This window comes from Micrasema longulum, unplaced genomic scaffold (assembly GCF_059751315.1).
Source record: "Micrasema longulum isolate JH-2025_06_02 unplaced genomic scaffold, ASM5975131v1 h1tg000791l, whole genome shotgun sequence".
Lineage (NCBI taxonomy): Eukaryota > Metazoa > Arthropoda > Insecta > Trichoptera > Brachycentridae > Micrasema > Micrasema longulum.
The window spans coordinates 278,392-306,303 of record NW_028277983.1 but is presented as its reverse complement, the minus strand read 5'-3'; the positions used below and the strand labels follow the sequence as shown (position 1 = coordinate 306,303).

The 27,912-nt window shown below is 36.7% G+C and overlaps 1 protein-coding gene across 5 annotated transcripts in view; it reads left to right on the top strand.

Moving 5' to 3' along the window:
* Positions 1-5,581: 5,581 nt before the first annotated feature.
* The window catches only part of drn (zinc finger AN1-type doctor no), a 53,974-nt gene continuing 31,643 nt past the window's right edge, over positions 5,582-27,912 (top strand). For 2 of the 5 annotated variants that reach the window (XM_088230588.1, XM_088230585.1), the window contains exon 1: positions 16,098-16,159. The gene's annotated coding sequence lies outside the window, so the exon portion shown is untranslated. Of the gene's footprint in view, positions 5,809-16,097; positions 16,160-20,530; positions 20,851-27,912 lie in introns of those variants that run through there. The other 3 variants (XM_088230587.1, XM_088230584.1, XM_088230591.1) reach the window with 2 other exon arrangements.

Sequence of the window (27,912 nt, the reverse complement as noted above, 5' to 3'; positions counted from 1 at the left end):
TGTGTAACTGGCTCGACTCGAGTCCGTAGCTGACGATTTGGTTGCGTTACTGTTACACCATGTCCTCATTCTGTACTCTATACCTATACTAAACACTGTGTACTGGCTGTACGGCTGTACGTCTATACGTCTATAGTATGTCAAGGCTGGGCTCGGCCGGTGGCGCCACCGCGCGCTCTTATCACCATCGCTTCCTTATTTTGTAACTCCGAAACGGAATCTGTCCGACGGTTTTCTAATCGCCCGATTATATGCAAAAGGAGCATTCTTCTCCGACCGGGTTCGTTTAAGCGCCGATTTCACCTCATAATTATCATTATCGGTTTAAAGTTATATTGATCCGAAGCACCGATTCAACGTGCGGTCTCGTACTCTTATTGCTTAGAACTCGCGACACAATCTCGACTGTTTATCATTTTAATTAGGAGAGAAATTCGCTAAATACTAGCTGGATAATATACCGAGCGTCAGACACGTGAGCTTTTTGTTTGGGAACAAACTATTTTAAATAAACAATGCCCGCGGTGTGAATTGGAAAAATAACCTTTCCATTTATGAGAATGATAAAATTGATACACAATTGTTTATCGAGTATTGTAAATAATGAGGAAATTTATCTGAATTATTCCAACATTCGCTCGCATAACCCTCGAATTTTGAACGATCGATTTATCTTTAGCGGACGCGGACGGTTTGACCTTATTGATCTTCATTTCGTTATATAACGTTGTTTATACCCAAATGGCCGTCAACAGATCCTCGAGTCCGGGGTTTTTATGTTGTAAAGTAAATCCGCAATCTGTCGGAGGGAATCCGGCCTCGTCGTTGGTATTAGGCGCCCAGAGTCAGGTGAAGTGGGTCACGGGTTGTGACCGACTCGCTGTATACGGGCCAAGCTGTTTGCCGCTTCAGCTCCTCAATAATTAAACGCCAATTCTGTCACTGCGACCGCGACCGGGTGTTGTATCTTGTGTCTTGTATATTATATCGCTGGCAGTACCGCAGCACGCAGTACTAGTATCTATGTCGAAATATTCATTGGCCATTGCCGTTGCGCATTGAACAAGTTTAGGATTAGAAATAGGTAATTGGTAATGCTTTTTTGTACTTTTTTTTTAATAGTTAATTTACAAATTAATTATTTAACAGATATGGAGAAGAGCGTTTATGAGAAGGTACTAGGCAGCAGTGGCGAGCCGTGATTTATTTCATAGGTAATCTATTAAAAATGTTCAATAATTTGTACTACATATAAGTACCTACATAACATGTAAGTAATGTAATTATAAATGACTATTTTTTTTCTGGTTCTGTGAAAATCAACTCAAACAACAATTATTATTAACCACGCGATATACGTAGCTTTATTCTACACTATTTTAATAGAATACTAAACTTGTACAAAAGTTTATCAACAAATACCACAATGACATTCAGCAGATATTTCCATTATGATCTGTCATTGACAGTACTGTCAACACTTGAGCACTGGCCGATTTATTTTAAAATGAATAATGCCTAAAACGGCCACTGCGAACGCCACCTGTCCTATGTGATTCATAATATGTCAACGGTATCCCATCAAAGAAAAATAGTCCTTCGGAAAGTTTCCAAATAGAGAATCTTCTAAAAATATTTGTAATCTGCGGGTTTGTTTTAGTACTAAAAAAGCCGACTTGGGTTAAAGACAATAAATACAGTGTACTTTTTTGTATGGAAGAATAAGCTGAGGTAATCGGCTAGTTTCATCGTTCAGTGAGAATGGGCTGGGCGCTGGCGCTGGGCGCACTTCATAGATATTTTTTTGTAGAAAGATTTAAACGATTATTTATAATAAATATCAATTACTTTATTTATTTTCCTATAAACATGGTTACTATAAATTATTATTATTAAAAGTCAAATATAATGGTAAGCCGTGCATAATCGCTTACTTTGACGATTCGCCCCTTCTAGGCAGAATGGTAATGGTGTTACACGATGTGTAAAGTGGCCGCTTAAACCGGCCAGTGACAAACCGTATGCCTTGTAATCAGCCGAGATTTCAAAATTCCCTTCTCATAAATGTTCTCTTATTCATAAAGGTGGGGGTCAGTGCTATACGAGCTCCTGACATCTCTGGGACCTGTAAAGATCTATTGTGACGGGTACGTATTCTGAAGGGAGGTTTAAAATTTATCTTCAAATGTATCTACAAAGTAAAAAGAAGTTTTAAATATGTTTACAATTTTTTTTCTAAACATGTTCAATTACTGGTTACCGACGAAGATACTTTGAATTTTCATATAAATATTTCGTACATAAATATCGATATTAGTTTTACCGTCTCAGTAAATACTGATGAAGATAGCCGTTCATAATCGCGGCCCATGTCTTAAAGAGCCTCGCTATTGTGTGGAAGGCGAGAGTTCTCATTTTGCTAAATCTCCCCCTCCAAGCCTAGATCCGTAAAGTATCGGGTTATTATGTAGGGGGCGAGCTTTTTAACATCATCGGGTTTAACCTGTGGTCTCCCGAGGATGAGAATCCACCAGTAGGGCTCGGGGCCTGGCGGGGCTGTCTCGGCTCCCAGCCTTGCCGATGCATCAGCTGCCTCGTTACCGTCGATATTTGAGTGTCCAGGTACCCAAATTAATGTCACACTGTTACACTCACCGACACAACTAAGCGCCCGTAGGCATTCCAAGGTTAATTTAGAATTGCTCTCGACAGAGCTCGGTGCTTTTAGAGCAACCTGACTGAGAGAATAATAATAAATTAATTTTTGTTTTGTCTGCGCAAATGAAAAAAAAAAAAAATAATAATGATGCTATAATAGTGTTCTTTTCATGTTTTAAAAGTCAAATAAGCAAATGCCATAAAACAAACTAGGCATTATAATGTCATTATAAATCAAATTCTACCTCTTCATTCCCTTTCCGCACCGAATGGTGCATAGGGCACTGCATCGGTACACCAGTTGCAGCGTAACTTGATATTTTTTTTGTTATTCGAAGATAAGATGATCAGTCTTACGATTCAGGTGCCAGTCCAGAGACTGAAATATTTTAGTGTGAAAACACCCTTTTAAATATTTCATATGAACCATGTCGGGAATCGAACCCGAGACCTATTGCATGGCAGACAAACGCGTTGACCATTACACCACGAGGCCGACAGTTACGAGCATTAATAAATAACAAATAGTTATTTTTGCTCTCGTACAAAATAGTCGATTTAGACACACACACCTAGTGTACTTCTGGGCCCCGATTACTATGGGAAGTTAACATGGTTATCTTCTAAAGGAATAAATAAAGTTACTTTGTTTTATGAACCACTTTTTTTTATTGTCACGACCGACTAGTTTCGGCAACTCACGTTGCCCTCTTCAGGGTTTTATAATAACTAAATATACATATGTTAAAAAAAAAAACAGTAAACAGTGGGAAACAGACATAAAAAAGTGGTTCATAAAACAAAGTAATTTTATTTTTTTTATTACAATATAACAATGAACTACAAAGTTAGTGCTACAAACATCCAAAATAGAGTTATCTTCGATTGTCTATAAAGAAAAACCGATATTAGTGTACGAAAATGAGTATATTTGCATGAACATTTAAAGTATCTTCGTCGGTAACCTATAATTGAACATGTTCAGAAGAAAAAAATGTATGCATATTCTGCTTTTCATACAGAAAACTTCATTTTATTTTGTAGATAAAATTGGAGATAAATGTCAACTTCCCATTGTAATCGGAGCCCTGGGGCTGCGATATCGATAACTCTCCGTTCCTACATTCTACCCAATGCATTTGTTCCGATATTTTAGTGTTATTGTATTTTATGAAATAGTTATAAATATTTATCCGTCATCAGTGCTTAGTTTACGCAAACGTGAATGGCATTCGGCGAACATCGCAAATTACGCGAGTTTCAATTGTCGTTTTCGTTTGATGAAATTGAGAGTGAGCTTTCCGTCGGGCGGTGGGGGTAGTTGACCCGGTTCTGCTCCGTCTACCCCTCGCACAGCACGCGGCGCGCGGTGTCGCGGCGGCGCTGGCGGAGTCGGCATCCCCGTGTCTGCGTCTGCCCCTTTCCAGCCTTGCATTCGCTTAAATGTCAACCGAGCGACATGCCCACTTTACGGCCCGCAAAGTTCATTACGAGAAAAAAAGCTCCCTTTTGTTAGAGATGAGAAAACCGTGTACGTTCAAGGCGCACGGAAGGAATGCGGCACTGTGTTGTGGCGCTGACCAGTTAAGTATAGATCAACATTTGCTTATCAATATTCACGAATATATTATATTCGTGATTATCGAGGCGCCAATTTTCATCGGAACTCAACCGGCCAGCGTAAAACCACATTGCATTCGTAGACTCCGTGTATACCTATACAAAGAGTGGTGCATTTACGTGTACTCGTAGGCCCACTGCACATGTATTGCTCAAATCCACATGGCACGGTAAAATTATGGTGGGTATGTTTGCAAAAGGAAATCGTGTGGATATCAGTCGGCCTCATGGTGTACTGGTTAGTGCGTTTTTATGCCATTAAATATATTTCAAAACGAGTTTGTTGTAACTCCTGGGAGTACAAAAAAACGATTGATTTCAAAATAAAAAATAATAATAAATATTGAGAAAAAAAATTGTAATGCGATAAAAATCAATTCACCCTATAATATTTTATCGTACCGTGTGAATTTTTCTGTTGTGAAAACGGCCCCCCACTCGTTCACTCATTCCATATTTTATATATTTGTTATTTACACAGTGAATAGGTAAATATCACATACTACGAATACAGATAAAAATATATGAAATGGATTTAGAAAAATTAATTGTATTTTCAAAATCAATATGGATATTGTGGAGAAATGTTTTCATAAATAAATGTAAAAATAGAAATTCAATAAAAATACGTGCGTAGAAAAACGCGACGTGTTTGGCCTTGGTTGTTGTGACGTCAAGATTCGTGATAATGTTCTAAACAAAATTCAGTGGCTGGGAACAAATTAACATGAATCGTGACGTATTAGGGGCGTGGCCGAAGGAAGAACTGTTTTTGCGGGAATTCAAAATTGCAAATTTAAAAATTTATTTTATGCTACTAATAAAACAAAAAAAAATTTTACTGGACTTATTTTATTTCTTTTTTTTTTACTTTTTTATTTTTTTCCTACCTTTATTACTTTAAAAATTTAAAAAGAAAATTGTGATATTTCCCTATTCTGGTTTGATTTAATACAAAATACATAGTAAACTATATTTGTGTCATTTAATGAACAAAATTTGTTATTTGGATAAATTATTCCATAAGAAATCAGCGTTTTAATGTGTGAATATAATACGAACTAATGCGTGCATTGAAAATTGCACACAGTGAATCACAAAAATATGAATCCATTCTCTGCGTGTTACACCACTACCACGATGACCCCACTCACCGGGCCACGGAGCCTCGCCTCCCCCCCCACTTCCCACAGCTGATCGCTAACTATAGTATCGTGTTATGTGATTACGGCGAGTCATTGTTTTTAGCCAAGTAAACTCACTTTTCAGAATGTTGTCTTCATCAACCTGTTGCTATTAGTGAATAATGTAAAATGCGAATTTCTCATTACGGCGCGGCGCGGATCGGCGGGCGGCGGGTGGCGGGCAGCGGACAGCGGGTTGCGAGGCTCTACCTAGAGCCACTTCCGCCCAGCATTCCGCCGCGCCCCGAGGTCGTCGTCCTTCGCGCGGTATAATTTAAGGACTCGGGTCCTTTGGCATTAGCGAAGGAAGCGACTCGCGGCAGTTTGTGGTTTGGAAGCTATGTATGTAAGTGTATACTATCTATGTACCCCCTTTACTATTTCTTTGTCTGGATGTAGCCTGTGTCTACTTACCGTGCCGTAACACCGTGCGATTATTGCTATGAAAATACCGTATTTTGCGGATGATAAGACGCATCGGACCGTAAGACGCACCCCAATTTTTGGTTGAATTTCAAGAGAAGTGCGTCTTATGGTCCGAAAAATACGGTATGTAACCCTATTTTAAAAAAACGTGTTCAATCAACTTTTAAAAGTTTTCTTATCTGTACGAAGTAGCGACAGCGACGTAAAATGGTCAGAATGGTCGTCAACATCAACGGTGGATCTGTGCGGGCTGCGGAGTTATATTCAGGGCAATTATTTATGTAATACAAAAATGTTCCTCAGACCTAACAACCACAGGATTACATTTATGTTGATAGTTAAGTTTTACTGTAATTTTTTTATTTATGCTTTATTAGGTTTGTTTATAACATCTTACGAACAGTTTGAATTATTTTAATTATTTTTTAAGAAATTGGCAATATTTGTGTACATACTGTTTGTTTACCTAATAAAATAAATAAATTCATATTTATCGAGAATTAAAAAAATAAAATAAATTGAAAAACTATTTTTTTTATATTGGAAGCACTAACTTTGTGGTTATTCGTTTTAATAATATAAATAAAACAACTTTGTTTTTAACCGCTAATTTTAAAGAAGTCTCTTTATTTATTTTATTATGATGAATTAAAATATTTCATGACTTCCTATTTCTTCAGGTAACTGAGTGTACAGTTTTAAACGCCTTTTCAGTGAGTTTTGATACCCCATTTTTCTCATCGTCGGTATGGCATTGTTGGTTGTGTTTGTATGTATGTTTTTTTATTTCATTTAATTAACCCTTTAATTATTTTATGAATGAAAATTGCAACACTGTAATTTATTTGTTGCTTCGCTGTGAGAAAGCCGATTTCTTTACGCATTATTTATATATTTGTTTGAAGTATAATCCTCACTGTCTTATTCTGTAGAATTAGAATGCTTTTGGTTTCCTCTGTATAACATAAAAATAGTATCAATGAACGTTAGTAATTTATATGTGCGTATATTGTTTTATGGATAAGAACATTGGTACATATTTATACCTAATTTCTTAATTTTCTCATAAATGAAAACTTCTTTAGGTGTGTACTTGGAATGCGTTTTGAAATGTATTTTTCTCGCTGCTTTCTGCTTACTAAATTGCATAATATTTTCGTACAAATAAATGCGGCGTGTAATAGATTCTCAGTCCTCTCGCCTTGTGGCAGGTACCTCGGGATTGTCGGGATTGTCGGGAACGACTAACGACGCGCGTTACTACGGTATTATCCCGGCTTCCCTCGGTCGGAGTCGCAGCTGGAAGGTTCTGCCCGTCACCTGTTCCTGTACCCCATTTCCTGTCTCGTATTACCTTACCGACCAGATCTTAGCTAGCTTACGCTGGCAAGTAGTGCCTTTTACTATACAAAAAATACATAATGTGTAGAACTAAAAACTTCAAATAATAGACGGTAGATATGTACATAATTTAACACAGTAGTTTCGTACACTGATCACGCTAACATATAAATAAAGTTTAAAAAGTTAGAAAAATGCTTTTATAAAATAAAAAAGTACTGGTAGGTACATTTTAAATCATGGGTAAAAAAAAATACAAAATATAATTATGCCAAGTTAAAGAGAAAAGACGCCTTTTTTTAAAGTTAAAAATAACAATCCGAATAAAATACAATATATATTCACAAAAAATGTACAAATAGTAGAAAAAAATATAGAAAGCAAAATAAAATTAAAAATATATAATGTGAGTACATAATTATGTATATCTTAACAGATTTAAGCTACCGTTCACCATCTTTAAAATAATTGAATAGAGTTGATTTATATAAACCATACTTTATGTTATAAATATCAGGAACGTCAGAATAGTTATTGCCGAGTACATGGTTTATGAAACGTACTATAAACCATGGTTTATGAAACGTACTATAAACTAAGTATGTTTGCGTTTTGTTAGATTGGCGTTTTACTTATGGATAAGCTATTCAATATTCATGTATTAGTTTAATACGCAGTTTTACCATTTATTACGCTGGTAAATAAATATTTTTTTAATTGCCATGTTTAAAGTTGCGTTATTACTTATTGTTGAAGAAAGTATGTTCCCGTGGGATCTACTCGTATAATCGATATTATGTTTGTTTCTTGTGACTATCGCAGTTCTAACGTAATAATCGGCGCGGCAGCGGCGTTTGGATCAGCAACCGCGCCGAGTAATTTATGAACCCGCTTTATTCAGAGAAAGTATTGTTTTGTGCATTGCGTGAGTTATGCTTTCGATGACCGTGGTGCAAACTATTAAACGATGTCTATAAATAATTTATTGTTTGAATTTGATGTATATTTTTTTTATCTACTAACTCACTTACCTGCTATGCAGTTTCAGCTTTATTGTCCAGTAAAGAGGATCCGTTGCAGTATTTTAAACTGATTTCATCATAATTCTAAATTTAATACAAGTTTTTACTTGATCTGTGTGAATAAATGCTGACTATCGATTCGTTTTTCGATGGTCATTCATTACTGCATGACTGGTAATAACTTTTAAGCGGGCGCTGTCGACGTGCGTCCGTTGTCCAGTGTCCATCCTTCCGTATCTAGTGGGACCGGTTCCCCCTGCAGCAGCCCACAGGTGCGTGTGCACTCGTTCCGTCCCGAGTGGGTAAAAAAAAGGGGTTCACTGACCACCGCATCGCCTCGAGTCAAACAATGGCCCAGCGGAGAGTTGAACCGAACCTTTTTACCGGAATCTGTCCTATGATGGCAAAAATATTCGAGTGAATAAAATTTGTTCGATACGTTTTTATAAAATTTTTTTTTTGGTGAAATTAATTTTAACCTCGAGTTGTTCCTACATTAGCTAAACGAGTTGTGCTACGAACCCAGGAAAAACATTATTAGCATTTCCAATACGCATTTAAACTATCTATTAACATGAACATATTACAATACTATTAATTCAATAGGTTTTTATTTGATTTATTTTGTTGATTAACGCCCAAGGGGCATTTACAAAAAACAAAAAAAAATACACGCTAATATACTTAAAAATAAAACACAAAATATACAGAAAAAAGATGAGAAATTACTTAAGTTAGAAAAGATATAATAAAAAAGTTATACAAAGTAAAAAAAAATGTAATGAAGGTAAACAAGAAAAAAAAGTAAGCGTATAAACAAAAAATGCCAAGGTATAATTTAATCCCCCACCCAGTGAGGTCACAGTATTTTTATTATTAATTATAGTTTATAATGAAAAAAATATGAATAAATAAAAATAAAAGAATAATAATTTTAATTGAATCGGCATTCACTTCGTAACACTTCATTATAAATTATTATTAAAATAAAACTTTGTTATCAGTGTAACACAATTTTATTATTTTACAAGAATACAATTATAGTTTCGGGAGAGCACTCCTCCAATCGACGAGTGATATAAAACTAATATAATAAACACAGAATATTGTTCACAATGTCATAGAATCTAAACGAAAAATAAGTTCTTGTAAAATAATAAAATTGTGTAACACTGATAACAAAGTTTTATTTTCATAATAATTTAAAAACAACAGAAATTAAAATAAATTCTGTAAAGCGAACAAAGTAAATAGAGTGTTACGTTAAGCAAGAAAGAAAAATATGAGTAAAATTAATAATCAAGCAAGCATATTATCGCGAAAAAAAAAAGAAATAAAATAATATATGAAATGCGACAATACTATGTGTTTATAGGTTAATTAAAATTTTACTACAGCTTGGAGAAATTTTACATTATTATTTAACAAATAATCTCGAATCAGCGAGTTTCAAGCGTTGTTTTAAGCGAAAACTAAATATATCTACATCTGCAGGGCCGGTTTTTGTAAAGTCGCAGTTGCCCCTTAGAAAATGTAAATCGCCTCCACGTGTTGGCCAATGCGTCGGCCGATACGTTGGCAAATACGTGTCGGCAAACGTGTAGAGGAGCATATTGTGCTTCGTCCGCACGTTGGCCCGCACCGTGACATATACTGAACGACTCGCCAACGTGTGGGCAGTTTAGCGATTACGCGCGCCAGCGTATTGGCCAGCTTGTAGAGATTAGGGGTCAATAATAATTACGATGCGTAATGTTTAATTAATTAAACTACGAGTTCTAATGATCACAATTGAGGACCATTTTCACAAAGTGAAATTTCTACAAAAAAAACCAAATGCGTTTTTTTTTTATTGAAATGGGTTCTCCATGTGCGTTTTATGGATTGGTAAAATAAAATGTCAATAAAACGATTTATGTGCGTAGTTGTAGCGGTTCAAATATCGTGAATTTTTACAAAACGAAATATCTACAATACATAGAGTTTTCACTAAGCGAAATATCTACATGTTTTTTTTAATCGAAAAAAAAATCACAAATAAAACATGATTTCGGCCAAGAAAAAATAAGTATAATAATAATAATAAAATAATATTTGAAATATATTTTGTTATCATTTTATTTGTGCTATTATGAAAAAAATATATAGGAGGTGAAAACCTAAATGTGTATATTTACATAAGTACTTAGATATGTCAGTAGACATATAATTTTACTAAAAATCAGTTTAAATGATTTCACGCAAAATAAAACTTATTTAATTCCCAACATAAATCAATTTTCCATACATTCATTCCTATCACAAACATATGTAGATATTTATTTTTTGTGAAAATTCGTAAATTTAGAACATTTTTATAAATAATTCTACTTATTCTACATTGTTGATTTTTAGTATATATGTAAGAATTGTATATATCCATAAAATATAAATTTTATTTTATTTAAAATCGTAATAGTTTTATTTTTAACACGAAAAAACCTTCTTTTGAAAAATGTACATTTTGTAGATATTTCGCTTTGTTTAAAACGGTCCTCAATTATATTCCCCATATCGCATCATCTGTATAAATACTCCGCTCAGAGTAACGATTCTCTAGAGAAGCTCTTACGCACTATTACTTAGAACAATATCAGTTTTTAGTTTAGAAACAAACGTGTAATAGACGGTTTTAGTTTGCGCTCGCAATTTTCCACCCATGTACGTACGGCCCGTTGTATTGCTGTAATCTATAGATAACTTCGTGGTCAAAAATCATATTATGGTTTTTCTTCGTATGGGCGACTCTATTAGGTTATTACTCTAAAATACTGCAGAAATACTAATGCAGCAAAAAATTCATGCACACATAAAATTTGCAATTTGTAAAATAATATTATTTTGGAGCCAATGCGCGCGATATAATATTCAACTTTAACATTAATAAATTCAAAAATCAAATAAGCAACAGCATACAGACAATCGTTGTAGGTAAGTTATGATAGGTAAACGCAGTACTTTAAAAAAAAATTTAAATTCAAACATTTAATTTTTTGTTTTTCAATTTCGATTCTCCTGTAATATAACTTAAGACACATTGTTAATTATAGGTTTTAAATAATTTTTAGTCTAGTGTTAAAGTTTTTTTTATTATAGCTGTATCATTGTGTATATGACTGTAGATTTCAATAAATTTAAAAAAAAATGTAAATTCATATTTTATACGAATATTATAAGTATATTGACGAGCTCACGCAAGCCATAACAAGTATGATTTATGATTATGAATTGATTATATTTGAAGGATATCGCGCAATATAAAATACGAAAGAAGAATCTCGCAGCGTCATATCAGGAACTGAACAGAACTGAACAGAACACAGCACAGAACCACTGACGCCGCCGCCGGTGACCTCTGAGTACTGTCGCTCGGCAAGCGAGGTCAGTAAGCACGCGATGCCTTGTGCATAATGAGGAAGTTGTCTTCTCTGCTTCACTCCACACCCGGGTATATAACGTCGGCTGTCGACCACTCGCTAGCGTCATTTATGGCTCTAGGTATATTCATCCGACTTCCTAGTTCGTGGTACCCGTAAATACGACTGTATTCCCATGTTATCCACCTGGGGGTTGGGTGAAACGTATTATTTATATTTGCGTACTTGATATAGATTTTAAGTTGAAAGAGGTGATAAATATGTCAAAAACAACTTCGGATTGAGGTTCTGGGACCTCTTCTGATTCCTGAATCAAATTATTTCAGAGTCGAATAAGTTAGAAAAATTGACTTTTTATATACATTTACAACCCAGGCGCCGTGACGATTTTTACAACGCTTTTACAGAAACAAGTAAATCGGTAGTCAGATGGCAGAAGGGACCATCTGTATTTTTTTCTGTGTTTTAGTTTTCAAAGGTTTTAATAAATATTTCGGTAAATACACAGAAAAAAAAAAATAACAGCATTATTTAGAATGGTAATTTGTTATTAAAAAAAGAACACAAAAATTTTTTTGTTTGTGGATTGAAGTCTTGAAATTGAGTCTTATTTCAGCTCTCCTGAACATTTTTGAAAATTACAGATGGTCGCTTCTGCCATCAGACTACCGAAATAAATGCTATGACAGGCATTTTGAATAACTATAGAATTGACCCCGTTTTGTATGCCAAAAGGGGTCAGATGTAAGTTTTTATAAATATGCCGACGGTGGAGTGCCTCTCGCCTGTTACGGGTGACGGTGAGCGGCGGTAGTAGAAAACCTCCGACTGTCAGGTCGACTAGTCCCGACGAAGCTCGGAGGTTGGAAAGTAACATGCAAATTAGACCAGTACCGGGTTTCAAATTCTGTCCATGGTTTGATTAACCTTTAAAGGTGCCGGATCTAGAAGGCGAAAAACCCCCGGGAGGACATCACCCCGATGGACAATGTTATGATTATTTCAGAAGCGATAATGCTGTCATACGAATATTAGGTGTGTGCGGTAGTTGATGTATTATGCACCCACGCCTTGCCATTTGAAGGCAGCGTGTTATCACCTTTACTTGTCCCCTTTACACGAAAGTTGGTCAAACTTTCATTCGTCGACTAACATAATCGGTCCTCCGCGAACAGCGTTCGCTGCCCGTGCTCCGACGTTATGCAGAGTGCTCGCTGCCAGTTGCCAGTTGCCATCCGACGCCGACGCCGACGCTCGCATCCGCGCACTGCAGGTACATGCCGAGCGTGGCGAGCTGTCGCCTCCCGAACGAGTATCGAGGCCGATGAGATAGAAGTTCCTCTCGCCCGTCCCGCCCTCCCCCCGCCCCCGCGGCAACCCTGCCGAGTAACGGCGCCGGTTCCCGTTAGCGGAGGCTCTCGGGGTCCGCCCCGGCGGGGCTGCGGCCGCGGCCACCGTCCGCAGTCGGGAGATTTGACGACCTCCACTCCCGTGCCGGATTTGTTCCGCGCCAATCCGCATTGTGCGACTGTGTGTAAACGTTTCACTTTCCTTTTTATCGTCGATATCTCGTATGATATATAATTATGCGGGTAATATTATTAATGCATTATCCTGCATCGATGCTTGCATAATGGATTATTGTTATTGCCATAATTTGTCGATGATTAACATCTTTTTCGTATGTACTAGCAATAACTTAGAATAATTAGGTAGTTTCTTTAAAAGTCGTATGGAAAAATTTCTTGTATTTTACATCTATCTAAGGTATTTGAACAGCAAACACCAGAGCAGCTCAAAATTCTCCATTATCCATAAAGAAGATGTACGATCTGGACTCGTTTGACGACTCAGCCTTCCGCTACAAGTCTCATTGACGTTAATAATATTTAAGCCTTTTCAAAAAAATAAAACTAAATCTACTCCCATAACACACAAACCACATTCCACACACGTCACTCCATAAACTCACAAAACAATAACACTAACACGAATAAAATCATTTGTAAATACCCTTTCTCGTCCCATATCGTTGTCCCGTGAAGAAATTTGTATGATATAATATTGAGAAATGTACGTAATTGATACTGTGCTAGATTTATGTTTTTTTAGTAATAATTTCTATGTATTATACCGACCGCTGTGTTCGCAACAATAAATATTTATAAAATTTCGCTTCGTTGACAGTGCCGTAGTTTGGCTACGCCCGTTTTAACGAGTTCCGAGATTAACTGTACAAAGGTACGGAGAGTGGAGTTAGCCGGGAGAGGTAGCGAGTAGACGGTGGATAGATGTAGTCGTCGGTCGAGTGTGTGACGCGAGATTTGGGAGAGTTGCGCCATCGGAATCTCACTCCAGCGGAGAACGAGACCGTCATTATTTTAGGCATATAATCCTAATTCGCTCATTTTCTGCCCCTCCCACTACAGCTCCCGCGTCCGGTCGCATTCTGCCGTCTGCCCTCAGCCATAGTCAGTACCTACACCTTGTAGCTGAGCGTGCAACAAAACTTTTTTACATTTTCTGATTATATTTATCTAATTTAATTATAAAAATCATTCCAGTAAAAAGCGTTCGATTACTTTTTCTACTAACGAAATCCATATAGCTTGACTTCATCGAAATGGATGACTCAAAATCTTATTGTTGCCTTCGATTTAGTCCCGTTTCTATGGCTCGTTTCCAACGTGTTGGGTCGCTTTTTGCTATCCGTCCCGATATATCGGGACTGACGCCGTTATCGGGCCCTCTGTCCCGATTACAACTATAATGTTACGATTTAAACTTACGCAGTGGAGCAACGCTGTTAACTAGCAAAAATCTTCCAAGGCCGTACTGACTACGGACGATGTAGATTAGGTGGTAAATGCTTTCATCAATTTGTGTATCTATAGAACTTGGTAGAGGGTGAACTTGCCTCGATTGAGTGGAAGTCGATAGGTTTTGTGAAAGAAAAGTGTTTTTTTTTGTCAATTGTTATAATTATGCATAAAAGCCATAGTGAAAAAGTAATATCATTGATTTCGGCCCAGTGCAGTGGACCAAAAAAATGTCATCTGCTGCCAGGGACTGAAGAATGAATATTGCAGTATTAGGTTAATTTTAATCCATCAAAAAAAATTGGCCATTAAGTATTTCTTCCGCAAGAAGCACCACATAAAATGTAAAAACATTTATACTATATATTTTTGAAAATTCGTTAAAAATTGCCTTTTTTGTGTACTGGTCAGTGCCATTCAAAAAATATAATATATATGTGCAATCCGATAAAAATAATCCACCCTATGTTATTTTATCGTGCCGAGTGGATTTCTAATGTGGTGTGAACGGCCCGTCTCTCCTGATGCAAGTCAGGTGTCAGTATCGCGCGAGTTATCCAGCAAGTGGAGTCGGTGTGGTCCCCCGACCTCCCGACATCTGCCACGGTCTACTACCGTAGTCTGCAGTGCTGCGGTACTGCGTACTGCAGCTGGTAGCGCGGACCCGCCTCGGCTCTCGGCCGGGGTTCAGTGACCGGCGGGGCAGGACGGCCGGAGGGCCGCGCCGCCCGCGCCGCCCGCGCCGCGCCAGCGGACCGGTGACGGGATGCGTCCGCGCGAGTAACGGGCACCCTCGCGGGAGACACGTGTTGACTGATTGGTTTTAGGGGGTGGCTGTGTGCCCGTAAACAACAGCTATTACAAAATTTACAAATGAATCAAAATTGTAAGCCACTCCGTATCACTGTACATGCATAAAAATATTTTTCGTTGACGACAATCTTAAAAATTTCCAACGGATTTACACTGAGCAACCCCAGATTAGTTTATTTTAAAACATGATAAATATAATATCTAAGTATATTTTATTTATGCTTCATTTAGTTAGTTCGTAACATCTAAAGAACTAATATAAACCCTTTATAAACCTTTAATAACATTACACTTTTTTATTAAAAAAATTCAAGAGCATATTTTTTCAAATTTGTTTGAAATATTCCAATGCTTTCTATTTCTTCAGGAAACCTACTGTACAGTTTTAATCCCTTGTACAATGAGTTTTGAGACTTGTAATCTTACCTTTTTTATCCCTATTTTTATATGTATGAGATTGTTGGTTAAATTTGATTATAAATGTTTATATTTTTTATTTATCCCCTGAATTATTTTATTTATATTATAAAAAAGAGTTGGTTAAATCAGGTTAGATTAAATTAAATTATTATTATTATTTACCATTAATGCTCCTCTAGCATTTCTCTGTAGTTGTTAAGAGTGAGAAAATCTATTTCGATTTAAAAAAAATATAATTACAAATAAAAATACTTTACAATATTACGTAAATACCTACGCTCGAATCGAAGCCGGGGACACCTCATTTTGAATTCCCGGTACGGTTGACCTGAAATATTTATTAAAAGGGTGTTTTTTCACTGCAATATTTTCTAGTCCGCAGACTGACACCCGAAGCGTAGGACACGCAGCATTATGTGTACAAATGCGTGCAGATAAGGGTAAGTTTACAAAAAAAAATGCTTTGATTATTTCTTTACAACAGGCCAATAAATCCAATAACACGGAATACTAGGGCTTAAGAAATTTTCAGTTTGAGATCTTACCGGGAATCGGGTTCGGAACCGTTCTTTCACGAGCCGAGCATTACGCTAGCGGGGGCACCGATACAAAGTAATCCCCCTAGTCCTAGTCTAAATTTAACATGTTCCCGGACAAACATAGGTATCGGTGGGGTCTACGTTCAAGGCGCACGGAAGAAACGCGGTAATGTGCTTTGACGCTGCCCGGTCGAGTTTCTATAAAAATTGGCGCCTTGTATATATATATTGTTATAAAACATTTTAAATTTTAATTTGAATTTAACTGAAATTTTATCAACTACCTTTGGTTTAAAATCTTCTCCTTATATTGCTTTTTCAAATTTTAAAGATTACTTGCTATACCTGTTATTCTTTCTTTTTTCTCTGCTGCATTTATGTTTTTATACTTTAAAACTACTTTTAATTACTTATGTTGTATATGTATATAAAATCTATATATTGCTGCTCTTATAATAATGGTGTTTTTTTTAATTTACTTAATTTTTTGTGTTATATTATTTCATTTAAAGATTCTTCTCATCGTTTCTTTGAATCCCATAAAATATGTATGTGTATATTTATGTTTTTCCTTTTTAAAAAAATGATAATATTTTATTTTATTTTTACATCTAAGCATGTTTTTCACTCTTCATTTTAATTCTTACCTTTTAATTACTTTTACAAATTTTCTTCATTTTTTACATGAATTTTAATCTTTAAACAACTTTTATTTGTGTTTATTTTCCTTCTCTTTTTTGTACTTTAATTAATGACCTAACATACAATTATTTTATAATATGGAAACTTCACTGGTCCATTAGAGTTAAGTCTAACTGTGTAAAATATAAAACCATGTAACTGTACTGTATGTTTCCTAAATAAAAGAAAATAAAGAAAATAAATAAATAAAATATATTCGTGAATATTGACCGGCTATTTAAAAAAACATATAAACTCAACCGGACGGCGTCACAGCACTACCGAATTTCTTCCGTGCCCCTTGAACGTAGACCCCGACTTAGCTCGAAATTTTATTAAACTGTTGTCGCGAACGACAGATCTTTTTGAACTTTCCAGTTTCTAAATGTGTCCAGAAAATGTACACAGTTTGTGTATGTTAATGCGATATGTATAACCGTAATATTATTATTATTAACACATTTAGGACTTAAGGCTTCAGCCAGACGACAGAATTTGATCCAGGATACGGCTCTACCCAATGTAGGGAGTACCGCTTTACCCACCGTTAAACTACTGGGAGTTTTACTCAATTCTGACCTTTCTCTTGAAGCTCAAATTAGTAGAACGATAGGTTCATGCTTCTACCAGCTGAGACAAATTAAATGTATACTCAAAAATTTGCCGGTTGATGCCGCCCGTCAATTAATAAATGCGTTTGTAGTGTCTAGAGTCGATTATTGTAATGGTATCTATGCAGGTCTACCAATGAACAAAATGACTCGCCTACAATCTGTATTGAATGCCGCAGCGAGACTTATTTTCGGAATCTCTAAGTTCAGTCATATCACTCCACTACTTCGGGAACTACACTGGCTACGTTTTCCACAGAGGGTCGAATACAAACTTTTGGATTATGTATAAGTCACTGCACAACTCTGCTCCGGAATATCTAAGGGAACTGTGCATTCCAGATGAACTAGCTGACAGGCGTCTCACGCTTAGATCAGCTACGTCTACGGCGAGAGGAAAAGTTATTATATCTCTACGCAAACACCGCGCTAAATTTAGTGAACGCGCATTTGCGGTCGCAGGCCCTATGGCATGGAATACTCTCCCAGCAGAGGTGCGAGGTTGTGAAAGTGAAGTGATGTTTCGGAAGAAACTTAAAACCCACTTGTTCTCTAAATCATTTGAATAAATCCGTAGCATGTAACAACAAAATAAATTGTTTTGATTAAATTACAAATTTAAAAGCTTCAATTAAATTAATTTAACAATAGAATCACTATGTAAAGCGCCCTTGAGGTATTTTATTACGAAAATGGCGCTATATAAGTTATCCATAATAATAATAATACTTAAGTTGGCATATTATATTAAGCGAACGTTTTGGAAAATAAGGAAATATCGACACTATGTAGCAACAATATTCATTTTCAAATACATATAAATGTGCATATTCACAGAAAACCAAACGCATTTGTGCATCGAGGAATTACAAAATTCTTAATACTAATATCAGACACCGTGGCGCAGTTGGTTAGACGGCTAACTGTGAAACTGGCGTCGCGGGTTCGATTCCCGCCAGTTGCAAGAAAATATTCCAAGAAAGATTTTTTTTTCAATCGGTCTGGGTGTTGTGGTGTATTTTTCATTACCTCCTTCCAAATATCACCTATCCCACCTGCTGAAATCAACAGTTCGTGAACATAATTATTAAACTCTTTAATTTAAACCAACTTGAAAAAATAAAAGTTTATGCTGAATCAATTTAGGACCCAAAAATAAAAAAAATGTAGCTTGGTGCTCGTCAGTTCGTGGAATTACTGTACATAAATTTACTTTAAATATTATTAATTGATCACGTATTCTTTCAACATGAGCATGTTTTTCAATATTACTCGTATACGAATTAGATACAACATTTTTGGTACAAAAAACGATGATGAGCATGCGGCGATAGAATGTGATATGATATTATTATAGGCAGTTAGTAGACTGACTGCTGACTGCTGACTGCTGACTACACGTTGGGATTGGCATTTGGCATTTGGCAGTTGGCACTTGGCAGTTGGCAGTAGGCATAGGCAGTAAGTAGGCAGGCGTGCAATTCAATAACCCACATTATCCGAATATGACAGGACGACTCTTTTTCCTTTATCGATTGACTTCCATTCTAATTCAACATTTGTAACACTGTAAATTTAAAAGTATTATGTGTCGTTTGGTAATTTTCGGCGATAACGTATTACGTTTTGCCATTGATTTTATGATAGGGTCGCTGCGGTTACGGTCTACTGTACTATGCAGTCGCGCGCGCAGAGTTTTTAACTAGGGTAGGCGGTAGTAAAAAAGAACGTTCGAGGGAGTAACCGATTGCTCGCGCGAATATTTTCAAATGTTCCTCTTTATCTCTTAAGGGATCTTAAAATTTGCGCTACAGAAAACTAATTGTTCAACTGTCCTCCATTTCTCTCGTGGTCTTCCAGGCGGACGTTGTCCAGGTGGGATTTCACCGGCTGCGGCGTACACGAGTGTGTCACTGCTCATCCTGCTCATCCTGCCCGCACGGTCTCTCCAGTATCTTCGTCCGAATCTGCTCCATCGCACGATATCCTCATATATTTCACGCGTGTCTCTAATTATAGTATCGCGGATTCGGTCTCCGCGCGTTTTTCCAGCAATGGACCTTCATTTCGGCAATTCTGAGAAGCCTTCGGTACGAACAGCGTCCGCGCATACGTCATGCAACATGCGTCTCGCGCGTGTCTCGTTTACTCTGACTTTGCTATCGACACGCATATGCTTATTTCTCCGTATTAAATTACTCAGACACTCGGATACATTTGGTGCTTTGCTGACTTCAGTGTACGGATCGCTATTTCCCGGGTATCTGAAACTCATGACCTGTTCCACTGGCTTCTTTCTCGCATTCTTTATACTTAATTTTTGATTTTGTTTAAATATATTTTTTATTTTAATGATAATCACCGCTTATTTGCCCATATGGAACGCACGCCGCCGGTACTACGGTTAGTGTATATTACTTTATATATAGTGCCTCAGTTCCGTACTGAGAATATATAACTAGAATTACCAGTTTTGAGTAATGGTTGACCAAAGTTTTGGCAGATCTGAGTTGGTTTTCAACAAATAATTCTTTATGTCACCTTAAGTGAAGTAAATATGTATACATTTATGTGAAAAATATGCACAACGGTTACTAGTTTTAGGATTAAAATTGTTATGCAAATTATCACAGCGTTTTAATTAGCTATGGAGCTAATAAATTGTTAATTTTATTTATTACCATATGAAAACATCTGTCCAACAAGAGAAAACCAATAGTTGTTTTAGAGTTATCCCGGGAAAAAGGGTATTCTTTAAATATACTACACTCAAAACTGTGCATTTTTTTGTTATCCCTCTATGGAACTGAGCTGACGATATGCTATCTACAACCTAGCTAACTACTACTACATATTTATCACCGCATTGCCCGCTGTCGTTGGTCGGTCGACTCTGTCATTTATTTAGTCAGTTGTTGTCTGCACACGGCTTTTCGTATTTTGTAAATCGCGTCAAAAACAAACTGGGCTGAATGATAATGACACTGGTATTTTTCGGTATCGTCCGACCTTGCGGTTCGCGTGTTTTGTCAACTACTCTTTATTCTAACTGTATTCCGTCGCTAATCGCCACACATTTTGATTCGTCAGGTCGTTCGAGAAAATATACGAAGGTGTGCTTTTCTATAAATTAATTTATACGCGAGTATTATTCATACGTCTTCAAGGGCGGTCGATCGCTTACGCTTACACGTATCGAGTGTTATCAGATATCGGCGAACGCGTAGTTTCTAGAAGAAATATATTCGAGATTGCATATCAGCCGGGCATCAGATTGTGACGAACATCCTTTCGGATTAGGTAATGTCAATTTGATTATTTAAGTCGTATTGTCCGACCAAGTTCGTGCGTAAACCCAGAGAAAAATGGAAATGTGCGTGTTCTGAGCCATACGCACGCGTGAAATCGTCAAATCAACCCATCCATCTTTCGTTCGTATCCGGGCGGGTGAAAAATCTATTTTGCGTAAAATAGAACCAGATCCCGAACGAGGGAATCGAGTGGAGACAAGTCCGCTTCGTCGTGTGGTAGTTGGCGCGTTCGCCTACCATTTTCTAGGTCCCGGGTTCGATTCCCGGCGGAGTGAACGTGAAATATTGATTTAAAACGATGATTTGAAACGAATATTTCATTGCTCCCGGACTTATGGAAAGGGGAATAACGACCATCTTATCTGGTTATTTACTTAATTGGTTCTCTTGGATATCTATTTGTATGAAACTACATCGCGGGATCTCCTTTATTATTGACATAATGTATATTATTGCGTCGCAGTTTCGTACAAAGGAAATATTGAGCGATTCGTCTAGTTCGCAGTTTTCGCACATGCCGGTCAACGATCGCCGTTAGTATGATAGTGAAAACTGCGCGCTTTTCATTTCTTTCAGATCCATAATATAGCAAATAATCATGATTCGTGACCTTAGTGGTGTAACGATAATGGTGTGCGTTGCGTCGGCTGCACCGAGCGCGGACTACCCCGTGGGGTGGGGGAGGGGCGGGGAGGGGGAGGATCGTGCAGGGGTCGCTGACCCCGCCGGGGGCCGGGGGCTGGATGCGTCCCGCCCCCCTAGAGTTAGCTCGTTGGGAAATTTATCATTTTTGACACCTAACACAAAGAGAAAATAAAATGTACTCGCTGTTTTTGCACTCCTCGGCTTACCACTTTCGGTTCTTGTTTGAATTACCCGATAATCTTCCGTTCTACTAAAGCTCTATAACCTATAGTGGATCATCGTTATCGTAATTTCCCTCTCCGCACCCAGCGGTGCATAGGCACTGCGTCGGTTAACCAAATGCAAAGTATTTTCGAAGGTAAGATGATCAGTCCTATACTTCAGGTGCCGGATCGACAAAATATCGCAGTTTAAACAACCTTTAAAATCAATATTTCACGTCCACCCCGCCAGGAATAGAACCCGGGACCTCGAGAACGGTACTCGAACGCGCCAACCTCTACGCAACGAGGCGGACTTATCTCTCCTCGATTTCCCTTTTCAGGATGTATACCCGAGAGTAGCCAATCTATAACCAATAATACATTATATATTTCGCTTAATGTTATTTTCAGTTTCAGTGCTGCAGAGCAGCGTTTATTTAATAATTTAAAATGCATATAGTAATTTGTTACTCACCAAGTCTAAAGAATTTTCGGTGGGAAACATTTTTTTTTCTTCTAATGACAGGTTTATTTTATTTATATTATATTAATTCATTTATTAACAGGCACTATAAAGCATTTAGAAGATATTTCTTCAGTTCTTTTTTTCATTTGAAGATCTTTCATGTTAATGATGGTTTGTGGGAGATCATTGAACAATCTTGGAACAACGCAATTTAATGTTCGCTCTCCGCAGTAATTTGTAATTCGGGGAACGATGAGAGAGTTCTTAGTTTGCAAACTAGTGTTGTGAGTGTGGGAAACTCTTTTTTTATATTCCGGATCAACAGTGATCTACAGTCAATTTGTAGTCACAAAGTTGTTTTACTGGCAGGACATTACAGAATTTAAAATATACACTTTTGCCCACATATTTCGCCTCACATATTATGCTATCCGGTACAATCCCCATCAACAGTCTCACCTGAATATCATAAATTTTACCCAGATGAGACTGGAAGGTGAGACCCCAGACACGCACTTCGTAAGATATAATGGATTCAATGAGCGAGGTATATATGTATCTTAACGTTTTGAAAGGTAGTATGCTTTTGATTTCATAAATCACTTCAAGCCAGCACCTTAATCTGTCGCAGATTCCACCAATACGAACACCCCAGCTAAATTTAGAATCAATAATTGATCCTAGATATTTATGAGTATTTACACCATCTATAATAGGACAATTACATTTATCTGATTCTATATTAAATATTTGTACATAACCACTTATCGACTTTTCTAAGTCCACCGGCAAATCTGTTATTGTAAAACATGGCGTTGAATTCTCTGCCCTAACAAAATATTTTCAGCGGGATATAACCCTCGATTCTTTTCATATTCGAATAAACCCGCTGCATTCGGTACTCGGTACTCTGTACTCGGTACTCGGTAACAGCAACAGCAACTGTTATGCTCGTGTGAATCAGGTTACCAAACAACAGTATTGGAGAAGACGCATACTGACTACTTTAAACCCTACAATGCTCAATGTAGACTATCTGCTACATACTGATAATCGGTGTATAAAACACGCTTATCACTCGGCGGCTATAGTCCTTAAAATATAGCTTAATTAAAATGACATTTGTCAGAAAAAGTGACGACATAACTTTGTAGTAACGTTAGAGGAGTTATTTATATTGACACACGAAAAATCATTCGTATCTGGCGTGTTAATTTATTTTTTTAGTACAATGCTTGACACATAAATCAACATTAATATATTAAATCAGCTTTAAAACTAAAATAAACCTAATTATTAACGACGTTCTTACCAGGTTACATTATTTTGCAAAAACGTTAGACACGGGACAAATTGATCAATGTAAATTGATCGAATAAAAAAATAATTCATTTGATGTTGTTCTTGAAAAAAGTATAAATGTTTTTGGTGAATAATTGTCTTAAACACACTATAATAGGCTTGTTTTTGTGTTTTTTATATCAATTTTCGGAAACAGAGTTTCATAATTACATAAAATAACTGATAAATCGATTTGATCAGTGATCAGTAATTTCCCATCACTAATGAAATTAGTTTGAGAGCTGTCATCCTAATCAAGCTATAGTTTATTATATTGTATACATACTAGCCATTATAATTTATTAAAAAAGTCGCCACCAGGGTAAAATTTTTGGATAAAATTTAAAACAAAAACAAAGTTTTACGTATTCTGTCAAAAGTGTAATTTAGCTCAAGTTCAAAGGGTAATTTTTTTTTTTTGAGATTTGAAGTTTTAATTGTTTCCGCAACTTTCATTATTGTATAAAAAGATATGTTCATAAGAATCGTTATTTCTTGTTTTACTTACATTCTTGTATTTTTTTAAACTTTTAATACCCGATGTAGCATATTGTCCACATAAACTAAAATAGGTTTTTTTTTTTTAAATTATTTTTCCCAGTATTTGTATAAAAATAAACATACATAAAAATATGTTTTTTGTTAGAATTAGAAAAATTGGGCATTGAAGGGTTAACTTTTCATGATCAATGAAACCTCCCTGGAAGTTGTTCAGTTTGTTAAGGGAACATAATTATATTATCTGAACTAAACTAGCAATATATAGTATTTATATCATTGCAGGTTTATATGATATTATTATAATATTTAGCGCGACTCCCGACAAAACAATTTACTGTTTGTAATTCTGTCTGTCAAGAAAATAATACCGCAACTTATTATTTGTTTGACGAATGTTTCCGAACCTGTACTCCATAACACGCGTGTTATTGTCAACATGTTTTTATATAAATTTTCACTGGTTTCCTGTTTTTGTTTGACCGTTGGTTGTGTTTTATAAAAAGCTAAATTCCTCGCGTTCGAAAACATTATCAGTGAAATACAACCCGTTGCAATTCCTTCAATTATTGCACCCTTACAATAATAATACTCCACCCACTGAAAGAATCGCCATTCTATGATTGTCAATCACGAATTTGGCTACAGTTTACAGCAATACTACGGGCCGTAGGTACTCAGATCGAGAATTGCTAGCGCAAACCGAAACCGTCCGTTATACGTTCGTTGTTAAACCAAAAAAATGGAACGCTTTTGTTTGGCTTCTCTACTACGGGCGAATTATTACTCTGAGCTTTTATTACCCATATTTATGGCCAAATGTAAAAGTTTTTTGATATTGATAATTGTATAAAAAAAATGCTAACAAACCAGTCACGATCTCATATTCCTCGCTATCGTTTCATTTTTAGGATTTGTCGCTCTAAGTTCGTGAATAAAATAATACAAATGGCTCTCTCTGATTTTACTGTTTTTTTTCTAATAATTTATTTATTCCTTGAAATCTCCCAAAAACAAGAATCAAGGCAACTTGCGACAATGTGTACTATAAAGAACTATAAACTCTTAAAAGACTGTGGTAAACAATCCCTACGCGAGCGGTGATGTAACATCGTGTTACCACTAGTAAAAGACGGAATATTCTAAAGTTCAGACATTGAAAAAAAAAACATGAAGACATACTGTTTAATAATTCCTTTTCCATAATTTATGCCAATAAACATATAATTTCGTTATCCATAATTTATGCAAAATAAATTAAAAATCATAAATACGCCGCTCATATTACGCGCGTGCGTCCCCCATCATTGTGATCAACCGACTGAAGACTGAATCTATTTTTCACAACACCCGCCACAGAACAGCGTCTTGTTATGAGTTCTATCTTCGTGCTCTCTCTTATACAGATGTGTTGCTGCATTAGTGGTCATTTATTCTTCATGTAGCAAGGATAAATATTTTTTGTATTCAAATCCAGCATAGTTGTACAAATTTTACTGCCCAAATCCGGTGTGAAAATGTCAATTTGATGATTACAAAACAGAAGAGTTTATCATTTTTTAAAAAAGAGAGATATATCAAGACTTGTATCCTATGTCGACTAGTGTGACATCACAGCCACACAAGAGTTGAAGATATTTAATGAGTTTCCTTCAGAGATTGGGGATGCCGGGTCTATCACATCGTTTCGTGGGATGGCAATGGTTTTCGTTAAAAACAAACATCCAAATAGGTATATAGGTAGATAGAGTGTCATCAGAGTCTGAATTAATAATGTTTTTTATATGATAATACGTATTTGTCAAGTATAACTAGGTAGTTGTTAAAATGTATGTTGTTCAACCTAAAATAAGCACATTACGATTCCATCAGAGAAATTAGGGACAAATTAGAAATTATGCAGTGTAGTAAACAATGTTCTATCTATATATGTTACAACAGAGAGGGAAACCATTTTCGTGCGGAGGATTCTGGAGGAGGCCAGGGCCCACAACGGGCTGTAGCGCTACTGATGATAATGATGCTGATGATAATGACCTGTCTTCGCCCGGTTTAAGTGGCCACGTTAACACTGAAACATTCACCATTCTGCCTATGTTTAAACATCTATATTTCCTCAACTCTTCCATATGTTGACTTTTTTTAAGTAAACGAGCTGAAACCTTTATTGATGTAGGTGAGATTCATCCGGCTGAATTATTTTACTCACTAGGTAATATGCCTCAAAACAGTTTTTCAATTTTATATCTCATATGCCGTAACAATTTATTGCTCACAAATTATATAAATTTTAATGTTAACTAGTAAAAAAGTAGCACTTTTACGCCAGTCATTACTAAATTATTACTAGTTCATATTTAACTGAAACGCGTTGATTTAAGATATTTTAAATTTTATAAAATGTTTTTTGTACACAGTTCTCAAAAACATTCCGTTATTATGTTTTTTCATCAATATTCAAGGTCGGTTTAGCCTTATCTTTTATCCTTCTTATTTCGAGTTTGCTTTTGAAGTTGTCGAGATTTTAAATTGAAACCAGTTCGCGTGCTAGTTTGTCGATACCGACTGTCAACAACGGCTATATTGCTTAGATCAATAATTGAATCGGTCATTTGAGAAACCCCGTAGTTAGTCACTATAAACATTCCAGAAATCACGCAAAAACTGTTCGTTATAAAACTGGATGAAATATTTATATCTAGCTTAAATAAAAAAGTAGCTAATAGTGTATTCTTTTATTATGAGGAGGCATCCGCGGTATATGGCCCGGCCGACCGTATCGCCTGCCTCCGTTTGATGACAGCTGTCATTGGAGTTTGCTGCGTCCGTTCTCTTATCACTTTATTCTTTACGAAGTCAAACCACCGCACATTTAAGATTCTTCCGAGACACCTATTCTCAAAACTCGGTATTTTGCCGTTTTGGGCCCTAGTGAGGTGCCACGATTCGCATCCATAGAGAAGAATACACGTTATATGGGCGGCATTTGATTTCTACAAAGTAAATAACCGATCTCCAGACAGCCTTCATACTGTTGAATGTGGCGCCTCCTGATAGCCTTAACCACGCTCACCCGCTTTACGAGGCATCGGGTTCTCGACGTCCCGGACGTCCGCCGCTGACTGTACGTCGGCAGTTTATGTCGGAACTGCGGGACGCGAACCTGACTTCGGAGGACGCGCGAGAGCCGGCAGCCGATATCCGATGTGGAATGGAATGATGATGATGATTCATTGTAACGGGATGAAGTGCGTTTCAAGTCAGTCACATCCGTCGAAAACCTGACTTGCGGGGTTTCTCAAATGATCGATCCAGTTATGATAAATGGGAAAATTCTTAAATGCAAATAAATATTCAAACACCTTTATTCGTGGAGTATCGGTTCAGTTTTCTTTTCGTTCTTTAGCATTATTTTGTCCGAAGATTCGGTTGGGGCGCTGATACGCGACATATTCTATTATCTATTATACGCATACTAGACTAGTACAGCTGCTCGCGTCACTTGTCTGTGTTCGCTTCGCACTCCCTGTTGTTGTCTTGTGCGGGAACAGGGAACATCGCCCGCTTCAGGTGGAATAGTTGTGGATTGTGCAGCCCCCCGCTGCAGAGTGCGGGTGCTATTGTACTTGTACCCGCAGGTAGACGTTGAATGAAGTGCAAAATATCCAGGTACGCCAGGTTAGGACGTATCACATTTTTACTCCGCTGTTTCCATTGTCCTCGAGCTCCGATCTTATTTCGCAACTAAATGAAATAATACGTGGATTTATTAAATATTTTAGTAATATTCGAAATATGTAAAACAGTATTGTCGAGCGCGTTTGTGTATATAGGAGTGAAAATCAGTGCCTCGATCACGAACGCTATCTTCATCCGTATATATCGAGACGGTATACTT